The sequence below is a fragment of the Ictidomys tridecemlineatus genome, chromosome 9, assembly GCF_052094955.1.
Source record: "Ictidomys tridecemlineatus isolate mIctTri1 chromosome 9, mIctTri1.hap1, whole genome shotgun sequence".
Classification (NCBI taxonomy): domain Eukaryota; kingdom Metazoa; phylum Chordata; class Mammalia; order Rodentia; family Sciuridae; genus Ictidomys; species Ictidomys tridecemlineatus.
The window spans coordinates 18,404,240-18,414,662 of NC_135485.1; the positions used below are offsets into that span (position 1 = coordinate 18,404,240).

General features: G+C 44.8%; 1 pseudogene; it reads right to left on the reverse strand.

Moving 5' to 3' along the window:
* Window positions 1–9,228: 9,228 nt before the first annotated feature.
* Window positions 9,229–9,380, reverse strand: LOC120892489 (U2 spliceosomal RNA; annotated as a pseudogene).
* Window positions 9,381–10,423: the final 1,043 nt, after the last annotated feature.

Here is a 10,423-nt window from a genome sequence, read left to right on the forward strand (position 1 = left end):
AAGAAAACAGAAGATGAGCAAAACCAAAAGTGGATTCTTTGAAAAGACCAAGAGGAAGGAGCGAGGGGGCCCAGTCCCAGAGGCGATGGAAACTGCAGGACTGGGGAGGCCCAGCAGAAGGTGTACCAAGAGGAAAGGGGCCAGATTTTCAATAGGGATTTTGAGCTGGGACACTGAGCACTCCCAAGGAAACTCACCCTCCTTCTCCCCCTGAGATACTTGGTAAAGTCTCCTTTCCTATTAGTCCACTTGTGGGGTTGGATCTACTTAGAAGAAGCCTTGAGACACTAAACCCTGCTGTGAGGATGGGTGTAGAATGAAATCAGGTGGCTCAAAGGTACCTGGTCCCCACTGATTCACACCGCTAAAGACTAACACTGAGCCAGACGCGTTCTGAGGGCTTTACCTGCAGCAGCTCATCCAACCCTCCCAGCAACTCAGTGAAACCCGTGTGCCACATCTTCACCCCATTTTACAACTGAAGAAGCCAAGCCGCAGAGAGGCCAGATGGACTTGCACCATTAGACCAGAGAACAAGTCAGGGTTTGAGCCAGGCTGCCTGGCTCTGGAGACTGTGTCCTTAACCACCACAGTACTGTCAGAGCCCAGAGGCATCCATGGTCCAAGCTGTAGGCAGGTAACTGGGCAGCCTCAGGGTTCTATCCACTGGAATGTGGATGGACTAACAAGACATGACCAGAGGGGAGAGAGGATAGGTTGTGAAGAGTCATAAGCCCGTTAGCCTCCGTGGGCAGAAAAGCCCCCTCCGCCATATTGGTGCAGGATCCCATGACACTGAGTCCCGGCATCACTGGAAAAAAACACTCAGCATCAGTGACCCCTCCATTTCCCCACCACTCACATCCCACCCACACCTCTCTCCAACTCTTCCATCGCCTAGTCCACGCTGGGCAGCCTCAGTAGCTGCTGTCCTCCAATTTTCTCCTCTTCCCTTTGTCCCAGTCCAGTCCCCACTCAGTCATGACAATTACTCTAAGTGGGCAGCCCATCCCTCCCCTTGAACCCTTTCCCGTCACACTGAGCACATAATCCCAAGTTCTTACCTCGCCCTACCAGGTCCTAAAGGTCTGGTCCCACAGCCCCTGAGTCCGCTCCTCCCTCTGGCCAGTGGGACTCCTTGCAGATCCTGAAATGCAAACGTTTTCCTTTCCTCACTCGGCACCTTCCCACGTGCTGTACCTGCTGCTCCTCTGTTTTCCCCTTCTTCGTTCTACACGGCAGCCTCCTGCTTTCCACTCAACATAAATGTTGCTGCCTTTGGGAAGCCTTCCCTGACTACTTAAGTAGGAACCTGGTTTGGAGAAATTGGTTGCTTGTGTAATGTCTGCCTTGGAAGCTTCCGGAAACACGGACTATTTATTCACCAACTCTTCTGAGCACTTAGCACAGTGCCTGGTAAGGATGCACAAATATTTTAGAATGAATAAGCAAGAATGGGTCCCAAAGGTGGCCTATCATTTAGTGATTGCTGGATGAACCCCGGTGTAGAGAGAGGAAAGCAAGCAGGGACCAGGCACAAATCGGGGACAACTTGTGTCATGAAGGCATTTTAAACTGAGGAGGTGTTTTCCAATGGCAGATGCAAATAGACAAGTGATATCCGCACTGCTTTACCATTCCGTTCAGGAGCGTTTTAAAATGTTTGCGGGAGGGGACGTGGCGGTTCTCTTAAGAGGCGTGGTAGGATCCAGCGGTTGCCAACTTCGTTAATGAGGCCTCTTAAAAATTTGAAGCAAATCCACGTCCACACCAAGGCCAAGCTCCAAGGAACAGCTGAAAGGGAGAGGAGGAGTGGAAGGATCGGCAGCTGGGCTGCCGGGAGAAGCCTCCTGTGATTCCAGGGAGAAAACAGAGTGGAGCCATTATATTTTGCTGAGACTGAGAAAAATCCGTAAAGCAGGGTCTTGCCTTCATCTTCCCTATTTCTGTTGGAGAGGGATGGAAACAAAGCAGAAGTGGATGTAGCAGAGGCCATTTCAGACCTTCCCTGCGATCACAGAAGCAATCCTCTCTCCAGAGGGAAGAGAGTTAGCAGAGAAAGCTTCCTCTGAGCTCTAAGACTGCAGAGATGGTTCCTGTTCCCTATAAAAGCAGGAGCCAGAGAAAAGCCGCAGGAGACCTGTCAGGAGCCTGTGAACAGCCCCGGAGCCTGGGGCTTGCTGACACTTGAAACAGAGTGAGGGAGAGTTTCGGAGCCTGCGACTTCAGTGTGGTGGCAGGTGGCAAGGCAGTGATGAAGAGCAGGGTACGGTGGCCAAGGACGGCTGGGGAGTGTGTCTCTGCCATCAGGCAGATGGAGTTCAGAGCCCACTCCCCTCCTCACAGATCTGTGTGCAAATCACCCAAGGCCTCTAGTTCGCTCTTCTGTGGAAGGGAGTGATGACAACAGGGAAGGGGACAGCCATGTCCCCGTGGACAGTGACTGTGCTGCTTGATATTAGGTGTGTGGCAAGAGCAGACCCTTCCCTGGATCTTCCCTCCAACAAATAACATTCTCGAGACTCACTCTTACTGGTGTCTCAGAAGCCGGTTAAGTCTGGCCAATCAGACTGTACGGTCAGTTTCCCATATCTGCAAAGATGAACCAAAAGTATTCAGAATAGAAATTGTGTCTGTGTGAGCATGGACTGACTTCTCCTTGTCATTATTCCCTAAAGAGTCCAATATAGCAGCTGTTTAGATAGAATTGATGTTGTGTTGGGTATCCAGAGATGATCTAAAGTGGAAGGAGGATGTGGGGGGGGTTATTCAAATATGCCATTTTACATAAGGCAACGGGCACCAAGGATTTTGGTATCCACAAGGATCCTGGATCCAGTGCTCTTGGGGACAACTGTATTCACCTGAGACTGGGAGGCAGCTCCAGCAGAGGCCACCTTCCCTAGTCCATTCAACCTTTTCTTGTCGTTGGCAAACAAGTTAGCAGACACATGAGGCTTTGGGCCTTTGGGCGAATGTTCTACAGCCTTCTGCGTGTCCACAGGCAGTGTGAGTTGGCAGTGTGGCTTCCTGACAACCCGGTCTCAGCAGAGGGCTCTTGAAACCAGCAGCCCTAGAGGTGGCCTCCAAGGTAGAGCTCCCGGGGAGGTGTTCCTGTAGTACCCGGCCTAGAGCCCGCAGCGCAAGATCTTCCGGCAACTTTTAAAATTCCCCATCCCCTGCATTAGAGTTCAAAGTTCAAGTATCTAAGGTTGTGCCTGTTTCCTGCACTCAATCCTGACCCTTCCACTGAGTGTGTGCACTGCTCCTGCTCATAGTCTCAACTGAGGACCCTATTTTTCCTACGTGAAAATATTTTTTTTTAGAAAAAGAATCATTCGCCACACCTGGTTGTGTTATTATTTTCCCTGCATTATTGACGTCAAGAGAAAGACTGACCAGCCACCCCATGTGTAGGTAACTAAGCTGAAGTCATTTTCCTCTCCTGAGACCAGGCTGCCCACACTACAACAGCCATGCCAGGAAGGGAAGAACAGATGCCACAATCCCAGACCAATAAAGTGAAGCCCGATGTTGATGTTTTTATGGAATATCCAGAATGGAAAGTTGAGGGAGAAGAATTTTTCCAGCAACATCCAAGAGAGTTGGAGCCTTGGTGACTCACCATGAGTCTCTTGTTGGCTTGGCAGAGTAAGCCTTTCATCAAGAGTGACTCACAGGACTCATTGAGGACCGTGTTCCTTAAAAATAGCAGCTCCCTGTGCAACGGTCTCAAATCCCTTTTGGAAGGAGCAGGAAGTAACCTCACCCTGCAACCTTCTCATCTTCCCTCGGTTTCCCTATTGATTAAAGAGGGTTGTGGCCATCTGACAATTGTGCCGATGTGGGAGTCCCTTCTCTAGCTCCACAGACCCTAAGTATCTCGTGACATGGGTTATAATGGTTCAGTTCAACAAAGACTGTTGATCTCTAAGAGAACTGAGAATAATTTGTGAATCTATAGATCTAGGTCCAAAATCTGAGGCTGAGAAGAGAAACTCATTAACCTTGATGTCTTCTACCCCCAGAGCCTGACACTTACAGTATAACAAGTGCACGATCACATCCATCCTGGTCACTTCTTAATATCTGCATGTGGCTTATTCATGAGCACTACTTTCCATTCAATTAGGAGATGAATGGAAAAGGACAGGATCCTGAGTTTAAGAGATAGGAGTTAAAATCCTGGCTCTGAGGCTTCCTAGCTCTGTGATCTTGGTCAAGTAACGTTAGTTCTCTTGTGCTTTAGTTTCCTATTCTGTAAAAAGGAATCACTAAGACTGCCTATATTTTTATGGGATTTAAAATATATAAAGTAATTGGTATAAGTAATAGCAATTGATATTTGTGGCATGATACAGGAATGCAAAAATGAACACAGCCCTTTAGAAATATCTGACGGAACAGAGGATGCATGCTACACACCAGTAACTATAATTGTTTGAATGAAATGTGTTTTGTAACTAACAACCTCATCCAATTTAGATATCAAGCTTACAAAGGAGCTAGTGATTGAAAGTGAACTGGGGCTGTATCCAAAGATAAGTAGAAAGAAGGTTCCAGTAAGAAAGAAGTGAAAGAGTAATCCTGTGGGATAAAAATAAGCCAATAAGGCCTTTCTGGGATTGGCCTTAAAGGTCAACTTGAACTTGAAGAGTCCAATTTCAAAAGCAATCACAAATGCTTCCCCTCCCAGTGTCCACACCTTTGGGCAATTCTGTTCCACCCTGGAGTGGATGCTGCCAGTCGCTTTGACCAATGGGACAGAAGGTAGCAGATGTGATTTAGATGTGTGCAGCTTGCCTCCTTCTGTGCTGTGCCAGCAATGAGCACAAACAAATGTGTAGGAAGGAGTCTGCACCTTGGGCTCACCCTAATGTATTTCTGCCACCCTAGGAACAAACCCACTCTGGGCAGTTGGAGGATGGGAAATGTGTGACTCAGTCCCCTGCAATGTTCCAGTCAATGCCAGCACCACCTGAGGAACAGCTCTCCAGCTCCTCACAGATGGCCAGGTGCACAGGTAAGCCCCGTAAAGATTGGTAATATGGCCCAGTGGAACCCAGTCCAGGACTATGACCAAAATAAATGGTGGTGGTTTTAAACCATTGCACTTTAGAGTGGCCTGTGAAAGACTCCAAAGCTTATTGATAAAGGGGTCATTGGAAGGTGTGGGCATGTGAGTCACATGAGCAACCTGTCCAGAAGGGGGTATACTTAGGGAATTGCATATACATCACAAATATAAGATTAATCAAAACAACTGTTAGCATAAATTTGCTTAAAAATAAATACATTGATGAGTTATCATTGAGAGCAAAGGGTAGTAATTCCCGATCTCATACAGGCTTGCCACTCAAGATGTCTGGGGACCAGGGTCATCAGTATCACCTGAAGCTTATCAGGAATATGGAAGTCATGCCCCACTCCATTCAGATCTAAGAATTCTAATGTCAGATTCTTCTTCAACACTATTAAAGCTTTGAGCAGCAATATCCCATGTCCCCAATAGAAGCAGAACCCACGTGGCCACTCACCTTACCTCATCCTCATATTTTGATCAGATTTCCTTACTTCTTTAGTTGCTTCAATATCCCTTCCTTTCTACCTGTTCCCTACCAGAGCTTTAATAGACAAACAAACAAACAAAACAGTCATCTTCCTCCTTTGAAGTTTCATTATAGAAAACAAAAGCTCTGTGTGTGTGTGTGTGTGTGTGTGTGTGTGTCTGTCTGTCTGTCTGTCTGTCTGTCTACGTATTTTCTTAGGCACTTTGAGTGAGGCCCAATAAATACAAGTGTTTTGCCCATGCAGGTTTTGAACCAATTAAGAAATAAGCTACATAGAGCCCAAGATATCATCTTTATCACTGATAAAGTCTACATTAGAGATGTTGCCAAATGAGCTCCCCATGCAGTGTCTCGAACTGGCCAGACGCACCTGTGATCAGGGCTGACCCAGGGCAGTCTCCCCTTCCCACTGGCAGGGCAGCTGCCTTCTCTAAAGAAAGGAAGCGGAAAGGCCTGGCTGTGTGGAGAGATGGAAGCAGATGAGGGGCTGACAGTTGCTGGGAGAGTTGCTGGTACAGGAGAAGACAGGATGGAAGAAGGTTTGGGGGGCGGGGGGGGGGCTGGTTCACAAAACTTGACCATCACAGTTGTTCAGAAGTAGCTTAAGAACCAAATTCTTATATATATATATTTGTTGAAGTTGGACATTTATTTATTTATTTTTAAGTGGTGCTGAGTGAACCCAGTGCCTCGCACGTGCTAGACAAGTGCTTTACTGCTGAGCCACAACCCCAGCCCCAAGAGCCAAATTCTTTAGCAATGTTCTTTAGTGATGTCTGACAAATGGTATTATCTTTGGTTAAAATGAAAACATGCATATTTTAATTTATGATTATTTTGAAAATGAGATTAGAGTTGAGATTCATAATTAAGGATAATTGCTACAGCTTAAAAGTCCCCATTTAAAAAAAAAACTCTTTGAAATTGAATCCTTGCTGTGAGCTATTAAGAGGTGGGACCAAGTGGGACCTGTAAGAAGTGATTACGTGAATTCTGAGGTCATGAATGGATCAATCCATTTCAGGATAAATGGGTTATCTTGAGAGTAGATCTCTTGTGGAACTAATTTGTCTACCTCCTACAGACTGTGCAGTGAATCCCCAACAGCAAGAAGATATATGGCCCCAAGACCTTGAATCTCCCAGCCTCCAGAACCATGATCTGAAATAAACCTTTCTCATTTATAAAGTACCCCAGTCTTGGGTATTGTGCTATACTAACAGGGAATGGACTGAGCCAATAACAAAGAACATGTTCAAAAGTTCATGAACAAAAACAGTGAGTGCCACCCCCCACACCAGTCCCCACAAAATGCTTGCCAGACATAAAATGTTTCTTGGCCTCTTCTGTGAGTAAAAAAATAAACTTCTATTATGTTTCAGCCATTATACAAATATTTCTCTTATGATACAGAACAGATATTGCTGAAAACCACACACTCAGCAAAATTATACATTAAAAAGAATGCATTTAGGAATTTTAGGATTATAGTCAAACCACTAAAAATTTATGCAACTTTGTAACTCGAGTGCTAACAAAAACAGTAATTGGTATCTTGAGAGACAACTTGGACAGTCTAAGCAGGAAGCTCAGCATGATTGGAGGTTGCCTCAAGGCTAGTAAAACACTATTAAAAATGATTTTGTGAAATTGAAGAGACAGAATAGATTAGTCACTGCTAGAGCCAGGAGTGGGGATGGCAGGGGCTGGGCACAGCTACGAAGGGTCCCTGTTGTAATAGACTAGAGCTGCAGCTTAGTTTTGTGGTCATACTAATGTATACATGTAATAAAATCACAGGGAATAACACACACACACACACACACACACACCAGCAGTGCCTGTAAAATAGGTGAAATCTGGATAAGCCCTGTGGATTGTTCCAATGACAAATGTCAATTTCCTGGTTTTGATGTTGTACTGTACTTGTGACAGATGTTACCATTGAGGAAACTGGGTTGCAGAGTGTATGGGACCTCTGTATACATAATTTTTGTGTTTTTGATTTATTTTTTTTGCAATTTCCTGCACATCTATAATTATTTCAAAATCACAAGTTTAAAAAAAAAAAGACTTAAGCAGAAATGCTGTCTGTGGTTGGAGGAATGACACAGATATAAATGGAGCTCTGGGCCGTTGGACAGCATCTCAGCAGCCAGAGATATAGACTGCCCTGAGCAGCCCTGGGAGTCCACCTGTCTAGGAAGAAGGCTCCAGGTAGTGCCCTCATTTTCATTTTATTAATATAAAGCAGAAAATGTTCTTGCCTGTCTATCAGCTGAGCTGAGGGCTTTTTTTTTCCCTTTCTGTTGAAGGTTATACAGAATTCTTCTCCCACTATTCAAACTCCTCTTCTTTCAATGTATGTTAACATTTTGAACTTGATTTGTCTTCTTTGTTCAGGATCTACCTCGTCATTTAGGATGGTATCACTCAATTGCCAAGTGGGACATTTTCCAAATATGACCCGTAATATATTTAAGGTTGGAGGTTTTTCTGGGAAGATTTGAATCATAGGAATGTGCCTCCCCTTTGTGGAGATACTCAGGTATGTTTCTGGGAATGAGCTTCTGCAGATGGTTGATGACCCCTTGTGGAAATGAAGACACAAAGCTCTACAAAGGCGTGGATGGTGACTGCAGAAGCCCTCGATTCAGAGATTTTAATACCAGTGCATAGGAATCCTGAGGCTCATTTGTTTGAAATGCAGATTGCAGACTGGAGAAGTGGCTTCATGGTAGAGCATTTGTCCAGCATGTGTGAGGTCCTGGGCTCAATCCCCAGCAAAACACACACACACACACACACACACACACACACACACACACACACACACGGAGATTATCTAATCTGTTCCCAGAATTTCTGAATCCATTGGTCTGGGGATGAGTTCCAGGAATCTGTGGTGTAGGGTGCACAGGTTCAGGGGGTCCAGGGGGTACAGATGCTGCCTCTCTGAAGGCTGCTCCTTAAAAAGCACACACTGAAGTCCAGAGCAAGGAGACGCCCTGCCACTCGCTTTTAGGTATTTAACTGACTTCCTGCTGAAACAGTGCAATTTGGCTGAACAGTGAGCTGTGGAAGAGATGAGTGGAGCGATGCTTCAAAGACATGCTGAGCAAACTGAAAAGCAAGGGAAAGCACCGTGACATGGCTTCCAAAAGCTGGGGATTGACAGCCGCTGACGGTCGTGCTGGTACCCGTGTCACCTTTGAATACAAAGAACGGAGGGTATTTTGACTTATTTCAGCAGGGATAAAACGTGAGGGAGGAAAAAATTCCCCTGACTAACTTCCTCCTCGGAAGCATCAATGTAGAATAGTAATGCCTTAGACTCATGTATCAGCTTCCCAATCACCAACTTATCACAAGAGAGAGTGTTGAAATCATCTGCCCCTAGGCAAATGGCGCACTTCTTGAAATTCTGTGAGTGTTGGAAAATGTACATTTGAAAACTATACTCCGAGTTCTTTAGAGCCTAGGAACATTTCTTTCTCAGGATGTTAAGAGAAGTCCCGTTGAACAAGTGAACGCAGACAAAGGCAGAGGATGAAGACATCAAGGAAAATCCCATGCCAATGTGACATGGTGTGGCGTTCAAATGTTTTATTTATTTTTTTATCACATCAAAAAAAACTGTTCCTATACAAAGCTTATTATATATTAGATGCATAAAAACATGGTGTAATGTTCAAAGCAGGGTCAGCATTTCTGTCTTCTCAAAAATATTGTCCTTGGATAGAGGACAGATTAGACATTAAACTTAAAGGTATACTACACTTGATCTTAGCCAAAAGATTGAGAAGCTATTGCATTTGAATTTATAAAACTCATGAGGCCTGGGGTTTGATGGACATTGTCCCAAATACTCCCTGGAGGAGGATATCTTTCTTCTTAAACTTTGGAAACACCAGTGTCTACTCAGCCCATTTTTAGAATTTGAATTTGGAACTTTCTTGGCTTCTGTAAGACCACAGTTCATTGTTTTTGTATATTCAACATTGAATGGATTATCCAACGTGTGAAAGATATTCAATAATATCAAAAGAATGAAGGGTCTCTTCTAGAATGTACAAACCAAGGGGAACCTGGAATGGAGAAGAGAAAGAGGGAAAGAAAAGTGTGTCTCCAGGTTCCTTTCTTTTTCTTGGTTTGCAATTCCAAGTACCTCATAATTTGTTCATATCTAAAGAGCTAGCCAGACAGGAAGAGGCAGAGAAAACTGCAGAGAGCAAGAACCAACAGGTCTTCCCCCAAAAGTCTGGCAATCTTCAACAAATAATGCCAGGGCAGGCAACTCTAAATAAGCATTTGGATCAAACAGAATTTAACCAGGTACAGTGGTGCACGCCTGTAATCCCAGCAGCTCAGGAGGCTGAGGCAGGAGGATCACAAGTTCAAAGCCAGCCTCAGTAACTTAGCAAGGCCCCAAGCAACTTAGTGAAAACAGCCACATAAATAAAAAGGGCTGGTGGATGTGGCTCAGTGGTTAAGCACCCAGGGTTCAATACCCAGTACCAAAAAAAAAAAAAAAAACCAAAAAACAGAATTTAAAGGTAAGAATAACAATACCAATAACTGCTGTACCACATATTTATTTGAATTATTCCATTTAGACCATACAACAATCCTGTGTGTGGAATTATTATCTGTAAGGGACTTTGTTCACACTATTCATCACTACATCCCTGCTACCTAGTGATTGTCCTAATAATAGTGTTTCAATAAACAAGGAATGAGCGAATGATTCCTCCCCTTCACAGGTAAAGAAACTGAGGCGCAGAGTGGAAAAGGAGCCGCATCTGAATAGCCAGGTGTGTCAACAGGTGCCACACACTCCAGGGGGTCATCTG